The sequence below is a fragment of the Eubalaena glacialis genome, chromosome 2 (assembly GCF_028564815.1).
Source record: "Eubalaena glacialis isolate mEubGla1 chromosome 2, mEubGla1.1.hap2.+ XY, whole genome shotgun sequence".
Classification (NCBI taxonomy): Eukaryota; Metazoa; Chordata; class Mammalia; order Artiodactyla; family Balaenidae; genus Eubalaena; species Eubalaena glacialis.
In genome coordinates, this window is record NC_083717.1 from 176,558,546 (window position 1) to 176,576,702 (window position 18,157).

The 18,157-nt window shown below is 35.3% G+C and overlaps 1 long non-coding RNA gene across 1 annotated transcript in view; it reads right to left on the reverse strand.

Annotated features, from left to right (window-relative positions):
• Positions 1–555: 555 nt before the first annotated feature.
• LOC133085633 (uncharacterized) overlaps positions 556–18,157 on the reverse strand; it is a 125,512-nt gene continuing 107,910 nt past the window's right edge. Inside the window, exon 3 of the long non-coding RNA XR_009699573.1 lies at positions 556–744. This is a non-coding gene — a long non-coding RNA (uncharacterized LOC133085633). The remainder of the gene's footprint in view (positions 745–18,157) is intronic.

Here is an 18,157-nt window from a genome sequence, read left to right on the forward strand (position 1 = left end):
GGCAGGTTTTCTATGCCCTCAGTGGTGAATAGTTTGACATGTAGAATGAATAGCCACGGCTCTGAGCTATCAGTCTCTGTAATTTCACCTCACTGGGGGTAAGTGCTCCTTTTTTTTCAAGTATCCCTTAGGGCTCCCCATCTATCTTCTCTCTATTCTATCTGCTTGATAAATTTTCTTTTGTTTTCCCTTTTATTCTAATTACCCTTTTTTCCTCCTCAGAGTACTATTTTTCATTTCCATATTTATGCTTCATCTTTTTAGCTAACACTTTTCTCTGTCATTATCTAAAACAGCTTAAAAGGAAAAGTTATATTTTCGTCCTCTGTCAGTGTGTTTGTGTGTATGTGTGTTTGACTGTAAGAAATGGCCTTCCACTTTGTATTCTTGACACCCAATGTTACATATTTACTCAAAATGTTTATTTTGAACTTTTAAAGCACTGGGACATTCATTACTAAGTAGGGTGAGTGTATTAATTTCCTATTGATTCATAACAAATGACCAAATATTTAGCATAAAACAACACATATTTATTATCTCACAGTCTCTCTGAGTAAGGAATCCAGGCATAAGCTGGCTGGGCTCTCTGGAAGGCTGCAATCATGGTGTCTGCCAAGACGTGACTCTCATTCTCATCTGACAGCTTTCCTAGGTCATGTGGGAACAATCTGTTTCCAAGTTCATGTGGTTGCTCACAACATGGTAGCTTACTTCTTTAAAGCCAGCAAAGGAGAGCATCTCCTAGAAAGACACATGTTACAATCATATATAACATCATCACTTACACCTAGTCACATAATTCAGTCACCTTTGCCATATTCTGTTGGTAAGGAGCGTGTCATGGGTCTTGCCCACACTCAAGGGAAAGGGATTACACAAGAGTACCGAAAAGCTACAGCCTGTTCACCTCAGTGAATAAAGGGAAGATTTCCAAACAGCTAAAGATTATCATCATATTTCTCTTTTTCATTGATTCGTGAAGGCCAGATTAGTGGTAAGCTTATAAATCATATGAATAGCATGCACTGTATTAAAAAGAAAATGGCATGTCACTGAAGGTCTTAAGTAGCAGGGTAACAGACTTCTGCCTTTTAGGAGGAGCACTGATTACTATCTGGAGAAGGCAATTGGAGGCCAACAAAACCATCAATCCATGTAAAAGGCAACGTCACATCGGATTAGGGAGTGGTTATATAACTGGCAATCAGTGGATGAAGTTGAGATGTTATTCTGAACACAGAATTGACAGGACCTACTGAAAAAAAGAGAATTTTGAAAATGACCTCTGGTGTGGAAGTTAATGATGCCCATTTACTGAGACTGAAATCACTGAAAGAGGAGTTAGTTGGGTAGAGTTGGCCAGTTCAGATTGGGGCGAGACCTCACCCTATAGAAGGTAACAGAAGGACTAGAGCTGTAAAGTAAGAAGAGAAGAAGGTTGAGCATATTCCCAGATAACACTAGGATTTAGGTAAGTGAAGGCAACAATGTCAGGAGAAGGAATAAGAAGCATCAGAGGGAGGAGGAAATCTATATGATATGAAACCAGTGGATAATAGTTTTCGGAAGCAAATGACAAAATTCTGTACTATGACTGAGATATAAGTAACATAAGTAATGCAGAATCCATTGTTTTATCAGTAAAGACATTTAGGTGCACTTCATTAGTGCATTTTTTTCTTTTAATGTTATAGTTCTTTGGGTTTAAGGGCCTTCTGAGGTTATTTATAGGAACAGAAAACTAATATTGCAAATTAGTTTCTTAAAGTGCTGTCTACTTTCTTCTATTTACAGTGAAATTTCAGTTTATGACAGTTCCATCCAGCATTGAATCCTCAAGAAATAGAATCTGTATTGGCATCCTGAAATGTTGTAAATACTGCACAGCATTTTAGGAAACAGAACAATTGCAACACAAATTATTTGTTCCTTTGGAGATTTGTTTGGAATCGAAACTGCCATTTGTTCTGTAGTGACAAGTTCAGGTCTAGCATTTCTCTTGGAATTCTCCTGCAAGCTTTTATTTAAGCAACTGCAATCGCAGGATAAGGCATTCCTAGAGATTAATGAGTGCCTGGGAGTGGTTGCTGTTTGGTCCATTAACTCCAACCAATCTTTAATTTCCATGAAAGGTCCTGCATGAATGTTATTATTACTAATAATAAACTGAAAATGAAAGAAACATACTGTAGGTATATTGATTTCACCCTCCCTCCTTGGATGAGTCATTTCATTTATCTGAGGATAAAGTCATTTCATTTATCTGAGGATCTTCAGATAACTGAAGTTCCTGCATATAAACCAATCACTTTACTATCTAGTTTTGCCTACATTGAAACAATTAACTTAAAAGGAAATTAGGAGAGCAGAAGTCCCCAGACCTAATCTAAGTCTTGATCCAACCAATCTATGTTAATCTTAACTATAATTTCTGTCAAACACAATAGATTTAAAAAAATATATTGCCCTATTGCCCTAGTTTATAGTGGGATCTGTCCTAAGTTTGACAGAAATTGTTCTGTAAGATACAGATTTTGGTTTTAACTTATAAAAGATATAAATGAACTGTTTACTCTCCTAAAATACTCTAAATTCTAAATTAACCTATAAATGCTAAAATAACATTTTGTCCCAAATATATAGTGTTTTTTAAAATGCTTTCCACAATACTTATCACTAAAAATCATCATGAGAAAAAATGTGCTCTAAAGAGCAAAATATGATCATGAAGTTAAATCTTTTAAATATACCTTGAACTTATTTTTGGATTACCAAGTGTTTCAAGATGTATTTGATAAAACTCATGGGGAAAAATAAATTATATAATCTCTTATATATGTTTGTGAGAAAAAATAAGACAAATTATTGTTGAAACATATCATGATTTGTTTATTCCAATGACATTCAATCCTCATCTTTCATCTTATAAAATATTATATACTTTCAATCTTCTCTTTTCAAAATTGCCATTATATGCTATATATGCTAACTACCAGACCAATCACTTTTAGCAGTATATGCTTTTATCTTTCATTAAAGAAATAGAATAGTTTCATTATGGAGAACTGATGATATTAATAGCATATATATGTATATATACACATATAATATACAAGGCATGTATAAGTATGTACCTATAATGTATGTGTTTGTGTGCACATATATACACACACATTGTCACACAAGCATATGTATACATATATGTATTACGTGTTTGTATATTCTTATAAAACTACATATGCACATGCAAATGTGTGTGTAATTAATCCCCAATTCCCAACACATGCAAGCTACACATTTACTGAAGGACTATTGAGCTTTGCATCACATCACATTTTTAACTTTATAAATAACTTACAATTAAAGTCACATTTGCATTAATTTATTATAACTCAGATAATCAAAAACAAACATGTTCAGTAATTTGTTATAAAACGTGAAGTTACTTATCTCTATAACGTGAATTGATACTTTCATCTGTCGTAAAATATGTGCTTATATATTTTCCAAAATGCTTATTTACATGTTCATTTCCATTGAAATGTGTAATAAATTGTTGTCTGATAGAAAGTAAGTCTGATTTGTTTGATTAGTTAGACAATAAAGATTCCTTTAGATATATACATTATTCCTCTGTATTGAATAACCTATACCTGGAACTTCAGAGTATTGACAAAAACTATTTAAAATTTGTGATAAAATAAAATATTTTGTCAAAATATATCATGATGATAAAAGTATATTGAAATTAATGTTTACATTTTTAAAACTCTTTCTAATTACATCATATTAAATTATTAAATGAAGTACCCTAAAGTGAAAGAGTCACAGGTATAATTAAGTGGCTATTTGATAAAATCTTATAAAGCTTTTATGATAGAACTTTCAGAATCTGAGAGAAGAAATGTCATCACTGAGTTGGTAACAAATTATTTTGCAATTAATATGGATTCCAATATGCTTTCAACATTATTAAAGGAGAATCTCATCAATTGTCAGTTGATAGATCATTATAAATAGTTTTTGATGATAAATCATGCTCATTATTTTGGCTTATAACTTGGAAAAAGTTCAAAAACTTGATTGGCATTGCTAGAACAAAATTCATTCCATTTTGATCTATTAATTTACATCAATAACTTTTCTGAGCATTTATATCTATGAAAATAAATAATAGTCTCATTCTAAAAACAAATAATAAGCAACTATTGTGCATATTAATAAATGAATTCAACGCCACAGACTTACATAAAACAGCCCAAACTTCTTATTAAGAGATGCATTTGACAAATAGCCTTTCTTTTTATATTTAATCACAATTTCTCATTTGTAATATATGTTTTGCATCAATTGCACTAGTAAAATTACACTTACAAAAAATTTTAAACTTGGCATCATTATTTCACAGAAAATCTAAAATTTAATTTATGAAGATTTTTATGCAGAAAGATATGATAGAGTGATCACATAAAAGCTTTCCATCATTAATATGTATCGTAATAGGAGAAAATTATGTGGGAGTATATAAAATAAATTTAGTTCAATAAAATAAACAGATTATAAGTATTCTTATTGTTTTAAAAAATCTTGTCTATGTATTGGTTTTGTTTATTTATTTATTTATTTATTCTTATTTACATGTGTAATGAAAACACTAAGTGCTCAAACCCTAAAAATTTATGTGGTAAACAGGCAAGACTATTGCTTACTTTGTTTTTAAGTAGATTATTTTTAGAACAGTTTTAGATTTACAGGAAAATTGAAAATATAGTACAGAGAGTCCCAGATACCCTATACTGAGTTTGTATTATTTTTAACATTTTATATCTTACTTAAAGTTTTTTTTTGTTCTAAGATTCCACCCAGCTTACCACATCACATGTAGTTGTCATGTCTCCTTAGGCTCCTCTTGGCTGTGAGTTTCTCATACTTACCTTTTTTTTTTTTTACAGTGACTTTAATAGCTTTGAGGAATACTTGTCAGGTATTTTGCAGAATTCCTCTCTCTTGGCATTTTTCTGATTTTTTTTTTCATAGTAAGCGTGGGGTTATGGGTTTGGGGCAGGAGGAGCAGATAGGTGATGTGTCATTTTCATCCCATCATATCAAGGGCACTATAAACATGATTTATCACTGTTCACGTTGATCACGCTCACTTGGCCAAGATAGTGCTTAACAGATTTCTCCACTATATAATTTCTTTTTTATCCTCATTTCTACATTGTCCTCTTCACAGCAACGTCACTATGTATAACTTATACCTCAGGATCGGAAAATTATGCTTCACTTCTTTGAGAGCAGAGTATCTACATGAATTATTTGGATTTCTTTTACACGTGAAACTTTCTTCTCTTATTTATTTGTTTGTTCGTTTGTTTGTTTATTTCATCACATGTTTGTATCAAAATTGACTCATGGATATTTATTTTATACTTTGGGTTAAAATTTAAGACTTTTAAAAATTTGTTTTGTAACTTAAATTATTCCAGCTTTGGCCGTTGGGAGTCTTCTGTTGGCTTCTGTGTCCCTCTGGCATAGCCTCGTCAGTGTGGTAGTGTGTGTCAGTGTGGTAGCGTGCGTGTGCCTATGTATGTGTCTGCCATACCCTTGCTTCCAGTTCACTTCTAGTATACAGATCTAGCGATATCAGAATTGTTAACTCATACCCCCATCATGAGCAACTGTATCCATTGGAATAGAGTTCTTATGTGCAGTTATTTTTGCCTTTAGTTTATATAGTCTACTCATTTCCAAGATTATTTAGGTCATCACCTATTCTCTGGACTGCTTCAGTGAGGTCATTTCAATTATTTATAATACAGTTAGATTCCTTTGTCACATTCTGTATTCCATCCTGAGGTCCCACATTGTCCTAATTTTTAAAAGAATTTTCCTACATTTGTGCTTCCCTCTTTGTGTTGTAAATCTTCGTATGTTTTGACAAATTCATAAAGTCATATATCACCCTTAAAGTATCATTCGGAATACTAGTTTCTCTACTCTAAAAATAATCCTGCATGTCCCACCTTATAACCCTTCCCCCTTTCCCTAGAAACCATGGCAACCACTGATCTTTTTACAGTAACTATTGTTTTATCTTTTTCAGAATATCATATAATTTGAATTGTACTACCTGTGGTGTTTCACTGGCTTTTTTCACTTAGCGATATTTCTTTAAGGTTTATTAATTTTTTTGTGTGATGTGAAAGCTCATTTTTAAAAATTGCTGAATAATATTCCATTGTATGGACATACTGTAGTTTTTTATCCACTCACCTATTGAAGAACATCTTGTTTGCTTCCAATTTTTGGCATTTATGAATAAAGAAGCTATAAATTTTGCATGTAGGTTTTTGTAAGAGTGTACGTCTTTAAAGCAATTATACAAAATAACTAGGAATACAATTGCAGGATTGTATGGCAGGACTATGTTTAGATTTCTAAAAAACTGCTAAACTGTCTTCCAAAATGGCTGTACCATTTTACATTCCCATCAGCAATGAATTTGAGTTCCTTTTGCTTTGAATTATCATCAGCATTTCTATTGTCAGGATTTTTGTGTGTGTGTGTGTGATTTTAGTTACTCTAATAGGTATGTGGTGGTATCCACTTTAGTTTTAATGTGCATTTCCCTAATGCCAAATGATGTTGAATATCTTTTCATATGCTTTTATACCTTCTGTATTTCTTCTTTTGTGATGTGTCTGTTCAGACCTTTTGCCCATTTTTAATTGAATTGTCTGTTTCCTTATTGTTGAGTTTTAAGGATTCTTTGTATATTTTGGATATAAATCCTTTATCAGAAGTGTCTTATAAAGAAAATGGATGATCGTAGTTTTTCAATTGCTCACTTGTCAAACTTCTTTTGGTTACATTTTAAAACTGGTGTAACAGTTACCTTTTAAATGTCAATTTTTCAATGGGCAAAAATCACATATTTTGTACTGTTTTAATTGAATGATTTAATAAAATTAAATAATTATAGACATCAACTTACAAACTCAACTTAAAACAATGTGAAGAGGTACATAATTTTCAAAATGAATTTAGAGGGTAAGTGAGCAAATATTTTTGAAATTCACTGACTCATAATTTGATAGACAAAGGAATGGCCACCCCAACCCAAAAGACCTTCTACTGACATGTCAGAATGCTGGAACTTCTACTGTTCAAGAGGCAAGAATTAATATGTCTCTCCCTTTCTTCTTTGTCTCTAGATCAAAATTATCATCGAATTATAGCACATGCTAAATCTTTAGTACATCATCATGAATAGATAAATTTTTATATTACTTCACAAGCCACTAGTAACTTGTGATGAAATGGGGTATATTTATAGTTTCTTATTTGGGTGTTGGCAGTAAAGAGCTGGAGAAATTATTTTGGAACATTAACCATTAACCCTATGTCCAAGGGAAGCCGCTTGATCTTAAGACTCAGTTTAAGGGCCTGGAGTCAGAGTAGTAGAATCCTGAGTGATGACCATGTGAGATTTTATGTGCAAGTAAGATACTTTTGTAGATATAAGGTCCTCCAAGATAGAATCTGCCTCTTCCTGTGACATGAAGTAAATTATTTAACTTCTTTCAACCTTAGTGTTTTTACTAATTGAGTAATAAATAAAATAGGTATAAATTAATACTTACTCCCCAGATAATTAAATATGTATGGTAAATTAATGCAGATTGATGTTTCTGTCCCAAAAGATCAACACCAAAGAAATTAGGGAAATAAAATGAAATCCAAGGAAAGGCTAATAAACACCTGGGATTATGGAAGGCTGTTCTGAATAGATGTGCACTTTGCTGGCTTGGAAACAAAATAAACAGTAGTGAGATGTTAGGTCCCTTCGGCCTCGAAGGCTGTACCAAATCTCTTTTCTAATATTTGTTCGCTATGTAGGTTGTTGATTGTATGTAGGTTATATTTGGAAACATATTCAAGCTAGTAAGCTGACTAGCTAGTATCTGGAGATATGTTGATGGTGTTTTTCTTTTAATAATACATTTTTTCCAAATTAATAATCAGTTAAAGATAAAGAGATCAAAATTATGTTGACAGTTGGTTTTCCAACAAACTAAATGCGTACTGTGTCAGGTAAGTTCGTTTACTAGAATTTATGAAGAAAGATTTTTGCCTAAAAGGCACTCATGCATTCATAAAATCCGCATACCTGCCTTGGGTAAACAGACTGAGGCGCACAGAAATCAGGTTGCTTGATAGCCATCCAGGAGATGAGACAGCTCTCCCGCCGGTAACACCCTTGGGATGATTCAGAATTAAATTTTATTTGCTTCATGGCACCCAAAGGATTATTGTATATTTAACCTTTTCAAATAACTGAAAGTGGTAAAATTCTCAAAATGAGACTAGAAGTGTGGCATTATGCCCTGACTTTATTAAATTCCTGGCTTCATTTTTTTTTGGAGGACTGAAAGGCATAGTAAAAGTTAGGTACAGTTACTAAATACTACAGTTACACAAATGAGAAGTGCCTAGTGAATCTGTGTATGTTCCAGATACAGAAACAACCAGATCATGATACCATCATTTCAGGAATGAGACAGGACGGTTTTCTTTTCACAACAGAATAAGAAGTCTCTAAATCTGGAATGCTTCAGAGGCAACCTCTTCCAGTTCCTTTTTAGTAGAGGTGGAAAGAGAGGGTTACATACATTAGAGTATTAAAGTATTTGATTAAGTTTGCTCAGTGTCAGGACCAGACAAAGTTGCTACCTACCTCTTCCACTTATGAGTCAACAATTAAAGTATTCCAGGGCTTGTGACTTTGAAATACCAACTTTGCTATTTTCTCTATGTTAAAGCATCCATACAATAAACCTATTCTTTCTTAATATTTGTAGGTTATGATTTTGGGCTTTCTAGTAAAAAGAAAAACATGCTTTTTAATCACACCTTACATGAAAATCCTTCAAAAACATACTTTAGTGGGAAAAAGAAATTACTTCCTGCTAAGCAATTTTTCACAGTGACTTGGAGAAACAGAACAATTTTGGATGTTCATGGACATAGAGTCATGTCTTCATAAAATTTATTTATGCTTGAAATAAGATTCTGTCACTTATTTTGTTTATTCTATTCTTAGATTCCCTCCCCACCCCAAACAATAGAAAAGGCAACATATAACTGAGTTTTTTACACTTGAGCTCAACTTTGATTTTGATAGACAGAAAAATCAATCCAAAACTGAGGTAAGGGGTCTGTTAGGAGGAGCTGATACTTATCATAAGCACAGTGATTTTCACTTTTCTGAGTTATTTTGGTCACATTGCCAAGGGCAGCTTCTTGGACAGGATAAGAATAGGTTGTGGGTTATATAGGAAGTCAGGTTTCAGCTCTGACAGAGAACTTTCTAGTTTTCCATCCAAGGAAAGGTTGTCTATGGAAACATCTCCATACATGGAGATGTTCAAGCAGGGGCTGGAAAACTCACATATTTGCCAGAGTTGTTGTCAAGGGAAATCAAGCAGTTAAAGGGAAATTCTGAAGCCCTTTGACTTCTTCCTGCAATTTACTCTCCTTTCTCATGAGAAACAGATGGGATAAGAAACTATTGTCTGCTACATTTAAGCAAAACACAGTATCTTTGTACTCCTACAATAAGCATATCTATTCATGCAATATCTGCAAATGTCCTATGAATTGACTTTCTTTGGTTAGAATTCAAACTTAAATTTTGTTGTTGCTCTTGCTGCTGTGTTAATTAATGGGGAGAAACATTCCTCGTTCCTAGGTGCATGGTGTATGGTGTGCTGAATCAGGTAAGACAATTTTGACTGGATGTGACCCTGGTTCTACAAGCTTTTCCTGAATGAAACATAATTCATAGTTGGGAGGTCTCCACACAAACCCAGAATAACAGTCCCTACAGAGTTTTGGTCCAGGCTTCTGGCAAAATCTTCAATGTCCACCTTATCCAGATCATCTCTCAGTTTCAGAACTGGTCTGTAAGCCTTAAATTTTGGTGATGGGCTCTGCTAACCCATACATAAGATGTTTTTATTCTAAGAAAGAAAACAGGCTATTAACTATACATAAAGACAAAAGTATAATCCCTCTTCACAAGAGAAATATTTGATCACATTGGGCTTCTCAAACTGTGGAAGTCTGGTCCTTTAGTTTCTGAACTTTCTAAACTATTTTTAGCATCTATTTATAAACTGTATTGGTTTCTTATTGCTGCTGTAGCAAATTGCCCCAAATTTAGTGCCCTAAAATATCACACATTTATTCTCGTATAGTTCTGGAGGTGACACATCTAAAATGAGTCCATAAGGCTACATTTTTCTTTTTTAACATCTTTATTGGAGTATAACTGCTTTACAATGGTGTGTTAGTTTCTGCTTTATAACAAAGTGAATCAGTTATACATATACATATGTCCCCATATCTCTTCCCTCTTGCATCTCCCTCCCTCCCACCCTCCGTATCCCACCCCTCTAGGTGGACACAAAGCACCGAGCTGATCTCCCTGTGCTATACGGCTGCCTCCCACTAGCTATCTATTTTACATTTGGTAGTAGATATAAACCCATGCCACTCTCTCACTTTGTCCCAGCTTGCCGTTCCCCCTCCCCATGTCTTCAAGTCCATTCTCTACGTCTGCGTCTTTATTCCTGTCCTGCCCCTAGGTTCTTTCCTTTTAGAAGCTCTAGAGGAGAATGCTTTACCTTGCCTTTTCCAGCTTCTACAGGATGCCTCCATTCCTTGGCTCCTGCCTCCCCCTTCTCTGTCTTCCAAGCCTGCAGCACAGCATCTCTCTCCTCTCTGACCCCTACTTCCATCTTCTTTCTATGACTCTGACTCATCTATTTCCTTCTTATAAGGACGTTTGTGCTAACACTGGGTGCACAAAAATAATCCAGGGTCATCTCGTCATCTCAAGATCATTAATTTAATCACATTTTCAGAGTCCCTTTTACCATGTAAGGTAACATATTATCAGTTTCCAGGGATTAGGAAGTGGACATCTTTTGCAGGGAGGTGGAGGTGGGAAGGGGTCATTTTTCAGCCCACCTTATACCGCTATTTAAAAGTGTTCCTTTTCAATACTGAGCTTTAACCAGGGCCAGGTAAACGGTTCTAACAACATTGTTAGATTTCATGTGGTTAAGATGTTGTTAAGGTGTAAATTGTGTCCCCAGTGAAACTGAACTGAATTCCTGAGTGAGAAAATAAAATATTGGTGACTAAATATAGCACTGCCTGTACTTTCTAAACCTTTTTGGAGAATGTAAATAATCCACTTGGGGAGGGAACACAGCACGGAGGAAAAGCAGTCTAAGAAGAAGGGGCTAGATTTAAGTTACTGAGTGCAAAGAACTACAGGGAAACTTGGAAAACAAGAATTTCATGGCGAGGACACCACATCACAACTGCCTTTAGGTGCTGTTCTACTACTTATCTGTAAAAGTGTGATGAGAAAGAGAGAAAACAGGCTAGAAAAACACATTTTTAAAAAGTTTAAATTGTGCATGTCAATTTGTACTCCGTTAGCATTTTATGCAAACTTTCCTTGTGCTTCTTAGTCAGACAGTCTTTTGCAGAAGGTGTTCATGTTAAGTGTTGATTTAAACCATGACAAACACCTAGACGTAAGTGGGAATAGTGCAGCTCCATATAAAGAGAATGTGTGCATAACTTATATGTACTTTTAAATTTTTTTCCCTGAGGAAATATTACAAAATGAGTCCATTTACTGTCCCTGATTATTAAGCAGATATGGATATAGTAAACATCAGAGAGGAAAGGAGCATTTTTGTAACATCTCACATATGTTTTTGTGGATACAGTAGTAAAATGTCTTCCCCTGGTAGTTACCAATATTTCATAAAACCTGTTGGTCTGTGTGTATCACATACAGCCAGTACTAACCATTCACTGTTTGCTAGTTGCAAGCAAATTGTAAGATGTTTTATATCTTGACAGTGGTCTGTAATCAGGGAGTAAGGTCGTTATTACAAGTCTATGTTGTATAACAAATTACCAGAAACTTAGATATTTAAAAGAATACACATTTATTATCTCACAGTTTCTATGGTACAAGAGTCTAGGCATAGGTTAAAAGGGCTATCTGCTTAGGGTGTCCAATATTGTGATTTATAAAAAATACGTGTATTGATCATTCAGTTGACCAAAATATATTTTTCATATATATTTGGTCTTAGTCCATGGTTTCTGATTCACAGCTACCAGAACTCTTAGAATTTTCTAGTGTTGAGAGCAGTAAAGTTGTCTCTGGTTATGTTAACTAGGTGACTTTTGGACAGTACCTAAGGATGGGGTTTGGTTGCCAGTGGAGCCAACCATGCAATTAGCAGGTTGGAATTTCACCAGCTGACTCCTGGGAAGAGGAGTGGGGCTAGAGACTGAGTTCAATCTCCAGTGGCCAATGATTTAATCCGTCTTGTGTATGTGATGAAACTTCCATAAAAACAACAACAACAAAAACACAAAAAAAGAATAAGAGGTTCAGAAAGCTTCTGGGTTGTGAACATGTGGAGGGGCTGGAAGAGTGGCATGCCTGGACAGGGCATGGAAACTCCCAGCCCTCTCAGCACATCTTGCCTGATGTATCTCTTTTATGTGGCTGTTCCTGAGTTATATCATTTTATAATAAACCTGTGATCTAATCAGTAAAATGTTTCTGTGAGTTCTGTGAGCCATTCTAGCAAATTAATCAAACCCAAGGAGCGGGCTGTGGGAATCTCTGATTTATAGCTGATTGGTCAGAAGTACAGGTAATAATCTGGGCTTGGGAGTGACATTTGAAAAGATGGGGTAGGGGAAGAGGCAGTCTTGTAGGACTAACACTTAACCTGTGGTACCTGATGCTATCTCCTGGTAGACAGTGTCAGAATTGAGTTGAATTGTTAGACACCAACCTGGTGTCAATGGAGTGACCTCCCATTGCCTTTGACATGTTCTATTGGTTGAAAATAAGTTACCAGTCCTACCCACACTCAAGGTGAGGGGATTATACAAGGACACCCAAGAGGTGGGATTGTGGAGCCACTTTAAATTCTGACCTCCATAGGGGAGGAAAACTTAGACGTGATGGAAAACATAAAATCCCAGTACAACGGCTCATGTACCCAATGACTTTGTATAATTTCTATAACTTAAAAAAGTATATTGTTAATGATCCAAATGGTGGTTGCATATTGTGGCTAATTCTGTACCAAGACCATATTTTCTGTGAGTCTACCTTTATGTATTAGGGAGTGTAGGCAAATACTGAGAAGGAAGAATTTCAGGAAGACAAGATGATGTCCCTCAGGTGGATTCTGAAGCTCTAACTTTGATAAATTAATCTTCTTTTTAAAGGCTTTAATTCTAACATGACTTGAAAGAGGAGTACCATCTTTAGCTGTTAACATTTTTTATACCTTAATATGATGGTACATTTGATTAACAGGTTCCAGTAGACAGAGCCAGTAAGACAGTGTGAGGCATGAAAAAGAGGGAAAAACAGGAGTTTCAGTGTATCACAATTATACTGTGTTTTCCTTGTCTTTACATAGTAGATTATGATATGTATGGATAGTTATTACTCATTATCTCTAAGGAAAATTCCAGGCCATATAAGAATATGATTATAACTCAATACATTTATTTATTTACACAACAAATGAATCTAATGGTGGGGAGTTAATGTAATGTGGAGAGGCAAGCATATTAACAGAAACTGTGGTTTAAGTACAATGAGGTAAATTCTATCTCTGCTAGAATCCCTAATGGCAAAAATAGGATCCAAAAGGCAAGGTGTCTAAGCCCAAACTAGGGAATCAAGAAAGGCTGCAAAAGGTGAGGACATGCAGAATGGTCCAGCTTATCATTCAGAAGGATGCAACCCAAATGAGCAAAGACTAACTTAACATTTGTTTCTGTTCTTATGGACTGGGAGAGATCCCAGGTCTAAGTCCTAAGCACACAACAGGTTTTTTGTTTGTTTGTTTGTTTTTATCATAGAGGTGAATTCAACAGTCTTCTAGTGGCAGAATGATGCTAAACTTTTCAATGGAACAGGCAATGGAAACCTTTATTTACAGGAAGAATCCTGGAAAGAATGGAATTTTAAAAGTAGAACTCTACTATACTGCTCTGCTCACCAGCTTCTTAAATGTTTTCAGACAAAGTCAGAGAAGCATGTGAAGTATTTTTGACCAGTCAACATAACTTGAACATCATTCAATTCAACAATATAAAATTATTTCTAACATTCTTGTGCTAATTATTATACCCTCCAGTATTAGGTTACATAGCCATAGCTGAACTTCTAGTATGGCTACCTCTAGAGTTTGGTATCCAAACAATACAACAGTAATTCATAAAGGTAGCAGAGCTGTTTTTTATGGTCATGCATTTTTCTCTCAGAAGAATTAAAAGATATGGATTTCACAAATTTATAGAAAACATTTATTGCTTAGTACAATGATATGTATTCTCAGTAGAATGTAAAGTCAAAATGATAATTAGTTCTCATCCCTGCAAATTTTCCACAATGTGATTCGGAAGAAACAAAGACACTTGAAGCTATTGGAACGTTTGTCTCAATAAATGTAAGGTAATTTCATAAAAGTTTTTCCAAGTTCTAACTGACTTATTCGGCATGAGAAAAAAGAATTAATTTAGCATAAAGAATATGTATCTTATACATTTAAGTATTTAGGAACTATAAAAGCGTTAATTTTGGTTTAACCAACTCACAATATAGTTTTATTAACTTAAACTTTAAAATTTCTGAACAAAGTGTTATTCCGCTTTGAGGCAGTTGGCCAGGCAATTCACATCCCCTGATCTTGGATGCTGATGGTTTTGTACACTGAATTGAGAACCTGATTTCCTCATTTGATTAGATAAGCTAAAGCCATCCAAAATAGGTAGGCTAATCATTTTCAACTTTTAAAATTTTACCATCAGCATTTTACTGTTAAATCATAAATTTGTTTACCTTAATTGTATCCATGAAGGTGTTTTAGGAAAATTCCAAAGGCAACAAGGAGGTATTACTTTATTTCCTGCTTTATTTTCTTTATCCCACACCATATTTGCTGCCATTATCATTACTGACGTAGTTCTGCTTGGTATTTAGCCATATAGGGAGCAATAAATCTGTGACTTGAAAAGATTCTTTGGAAGGAAACATGAGGAATTTTGTAAATTTATTGGGACAGACATAAAGTGAATATCATCTTAAAATACTTGGGAAATGACCAAGTTATATTACTAAAGGGGAAAGAGAGAACAAGAACGAGGCTTGGGTAAACAGAGAACATCATAAGTTATATAAGATAGCTCTGTGCTTTTATCCTTGGGTCCATATGTTCTTCTCAAAGAAAAACAATGTGTAACAATTTAGCATTATTTTGCACAGCTGGAGGAGGCCCTGGGAATTCCCTGTAAAAGCTAAGTAACACCATTTATAAATTTAATATCAGTACAGTTGAGTTTTTTTTTTCCCCTAAATTTCATCCAACTCTATGTGAAAACTTAAATTCATTTTAAACTTTTTCAAGAAATATTCTAATTTTGAGGATCAGGAGCAAGGAATGTTAAAATGCTTTATCCATCAAAAATCAGTTATTTTATTGTTTTTTGAAACATCTTATTTCAATAAACTGCAAAGACTCTGTGTAAGGAAGACATGGATCAGAGTCCCTTGTCAACCTGAGGTGAACGTGTAGTGAGATTGAGAATTTGTAAACCCTTTTCACTTTAAGAGTATGAAGGTTTGGCTTCGTTATTGCTGCACACCCTAAACCATCCTGACCAATATGGCTTAGAATCAGTACATGAAGAAAAACTAAGTAACTAATCTGGTTTAAAATATATTAACTTAATTCCATTGAATTCTACAATATGACTTGATGGTACCTTTTGAGCCTCGCATTCTTCTCTAAAGCCTTAATAGGCTAAAGAGAAAGAACAAATATAATAAATTAGTAAATAATATTATAAAAATGATGGGTAATATGGGTAAAAAAAACTAGAGCAAAGTAAAGAGGATTAAAGCCTTTGGGAGAGAGAGCAATAGGTTGCAATCTTTTAAAATGTCATATGGGTAAGTTTATTATTCAGGGGCTGGTCAGGACAAAGAAGGTGCCCTCAGATAGGCTTCTAAAGAGAACTTGACAAAGGAGCTATTTGCAGAGGAGTAAGCTAGGTTAAGAAATGTTGGTGCACTCAGTGTGCAGCAACAGCAGGAAGCTGTTGCTGTCTCTATACCTGAAGGTGCAAAGGGGGAAACGTTGTTATGAGAGCCTATGGAGATCTGGGGCCATGTCAAAGGGGCCAAGCTGCAGGAGCTGTACTCAGAGATACACAGTGCCAGGACTGCAAGCCGAAAAGTAAGGAAGGAAGAGGGAAGGAGTTACCCCACATCTCTTTCCTTTCACCCTTTGACTTCTTGCCTGTGTTTGCTATTGATTGAACCCAATCTGAGGAAGCTGGCAAGGGGTTCCTGGTGATGCCGTCCATTGTGGCCAAACCCCAAGACACAGAACACGCAAGAATGGCAAAGGATGGATCAAAGAGATGGGGAGGGCAATGGAGAAAAACCGGCAGAGTCACTCTTAGGTGACATTTGAACAAGGTTTGAAGGAAATGAAATAATTAGCCATGCTTATATCTGCAGGACAGAGTATTCTAGGAAGTGGAATTCGTCAGTGCAAAGGCCCTAAAATGGAAACAGTCTTGATAAGTCTGAAGAACAACAAAATATGGCTGGGGCAGAGTACATGGAGAGGAGAGAAATAAGAAGCTAGGTGAAAGAAATAGCAGCAGTCCAAGTCATTTAGGGCCTAATTGGATTTGGGGTTCCACTCTGAATAAAACTGGGAATCAATAAAGAGTTTTGCCTGTCTTGGCGCCAGGGACAGACTTGTCAGAGTATTACACAGTCTGTCAATAAAGGACTCTATAACTTGCTTGAGGAATGCGCTGATGCTTTAAAAAAACATCTTTTAAAACATTAGAAACTCCATCCTTATACAAATAACAGCCGATAAAGAGACAACACAAATTCCCGCCACCTGTCTCATAATTCAGCATCACAGACCCCTATCAAAAGTCATTTTTCATAATATAGTCCTTTGTTGAGAGGCATCAGTCCCTTGAAGTCAATGGCAAGTTTTTTCCTTTAGCAAGATGCTCATCATGAAGGTTAGGTTGATTGGGTATGGATGCCAGTTGATTGATTTATCCTAGTCATCTAGACCTAGTAAAACACTGAAATTAACATTACTAAAATATTTTCTAGTTCCTGAATTTATCTATTTACTTGTTCTTATTAGGCATATATGGTATCCATTGTGTGCAGGCAATAGGAGAGCCAGAAGTGCTGAGTCTGCTTGAAGTTGAAATAATACTTTCCCTAATCTCTTCTTCTCTTCCTTCCCCTTCCTTCCTTCCTCTTTCCCTCACGCCCTCCTTCCCTTTCTCCTTCCTTTATTTCTTCTTTCCTAAATACTTTTGATGATTTTCAATGTGCCCAGCATGGTGGTAATCACTGATGCACTCCATAACCTAACTGGACAACCAGTGCACTCAGGAAATTGGGAAATGGCACAGTGTGTTTTAGAATGACCACTCTCTTACTTTCCTATCAATATTTTATTTGTACTCACCAAGAATATAACTAATCTTTCTCTAAGTGAGCAAGCCAGATAAATGACCATGAAATAGTTCCTATTAGACGTGAGATAGACCATATACATTTTCTGGAGAGGCCAAAAACAGGTCTTATCTTCATCTACCACTGCAATTGAAGTTACGTCCTCAAATCCAGGGGCTGCATTGCCCAGGAGCCAGCCTTTTATGTAATTAAGATTAAAGATGAGAGGCAGAAGCCAGATTCCTTTTCCTAACGGAGTGTATTACTATGCTGGGTCTTCCATTATAGAACCCCACAGACTGAGTGACTTAAACAACAAAAATTAGTTTTTCATATTTCTGGGGGTTGGAATTCTAAGGTCAAGGTGCCAGCATGGCTGGGTTCTGGTGTGTCTCTCTTCCCAGCTTGCAGATGTTTGCCTTCTTGCTGTGTCCTCATAGGACAGAGAGAAAAGGTGCTGATGTCTCTTTCTCTTTTTAAAAGGGCAGCAGCCCTATTGGATTAGCTCCCCGCCACCCC